Below are 1,826 nucleotides of genomic sequence, written 5' to 3' on the forward strand. Positions count from 1 at the left end.
CAATGATGATGGTGTTTGAGTGTTGTGATGTGGGAGGGGAAGAATGGAGATAACATGGCGTGTTGCTGTTTTATGTGTTGCTATGTACATAATCTATAATATCTTTATTACTTTCTCTAACTGTTTTTACAGTTGAACGAACACTATAATGATCCGTGCCTGTGTTATTACTCATAATAAACATGATGATTAATGCTCTCATTAATGGGATAATTGCTATGCTTTATTGTGCAGGTAGGTATTAGGTATTGCCCTACAAGGTTGAAAATATCAGACAAATCCTGATGCGTGAGCTTCATGTTTTTGGTGAGACATCCTGGAGGCATAGGAGTCTGGGATGTTAACTGTGTAGTTGTGGTGTCCCTGTCCAGGTCTAATGTTACACCGACTTCTCTGATCTATCAGATTCTGTGACCTCATTAGGAAATTCAACCATATGTTGCCACTGTACATGTTATATAATACTTTATCACATACTATATTTGGATGAAATTTGATCCAAGAGACCAAAGTGTTGACGTTATGTTGACAGGCGAGGTATGAGTGTTGTACAGAGAGTTAGATCTAGACAATGCAATGGAAATATTGATCACAGAATCTTGTGTAACACAGCTGCAGACCTTTGCTGTCCCCTCTTCCTTGACCTCAGCATGCAGCAAAGGACCCAAGCTGGATTTGAACCCGAGTCACTGCAGTAAGGACTTTACCCTTTGAAGCACACGGTGCACGGTCTACCAGGTGAGCTACCGAAGCTCCCCCAGACATGTTTTAAGATAAAAAAAATTGATTTTAATGATAATTTGTCTGATATGTTTCTGAAAAATTCTGAATTTATAAATAAATATGAATCATTTTTATTTCAAAACTTAAACTGCTGGACACAAGATGTCTCCTACTTCACTGAAAGATTCTCTCTAAGTGTATGTGAGCTGGAGGTTTCAAGTTTCCACACGAATGGCTCAAAACTAGTAATGATTTCACAAAAGTACACGTTTTGAACGTTCCCTTCAGTAGATGGATGTAAAAAAGGCCTTCTGGTGTCACACTCTGCACATACATCATCCTGCACAGTGAAGCACAGACATCCAAGTGAAGCTAACAACAAGTAAAACAGGGTTGGTCGGAGTGGTGGATCACTACAAGTGTCACATTAGTTGAATATAACTTGTCTTTTACTGGTTTTTATGCACCGTAAAAGAAAACAAAAAACAGTTGAAAGTATTCTGAGAAGATTTTACAAATACAGAAGTTGTGTGTCAGCTGTACTGGGCAACAACCTTGGTAATTTACAGGTACTTGACATCCAGCCCTCAGGGACCATTACAGGCAATAAAATCTGAACCTTGATCACAAATAACACAAGGTAGCCACATATTGAATAAATAATCTTGTAGAGAGTAAAAAGCCAACAAAAGGTGCACAGCTTGGGGGTAATTAGATACAGTTTTCTTTAGCAGGCACATCTGATTTCTCTTGTTACAGCCTCATAAAAAGCCTCAGAGGGTTTAACGCCGAGTCCTAAACCTACCGTTAAATGCTGTCCTGTAAGGGAGGCTCCACCAAGGAGACACGCACCATGTTTATCTGGGTGAGAGAGTTAAAACCAGGAAGCTGTAACTAGATAACCATCTGAGATTAATGGAGATGAGTCAAATATGAGAACTGTCCCGGGATTACTTGAGAGCATGGATGAGTATCATATTATACAAGGTATATTCTCTGGCCTTTGGCCTGTTCGTATTTTAGTGCTCTCAATGTATATTTTTTTTTCAGCAGCAAGATAGTTGCTACCAAAATGAGAGAAAATGTTAAATATACACAATAAA

This window comes from Larimichthys crocea, chromosome XII, assembly GCF_000972845.2.
Source record: "Larimichthys crocea isolate SSNF chromosome XII, L_crocea_2.0, whole genome shotgun sequence".
Classification (NCBI taxonomy): Eukaryota; Metazoa; Chordata; class Actinopteri; family Sciaenidae; genus Larimichthys; species Larimichthys crocea.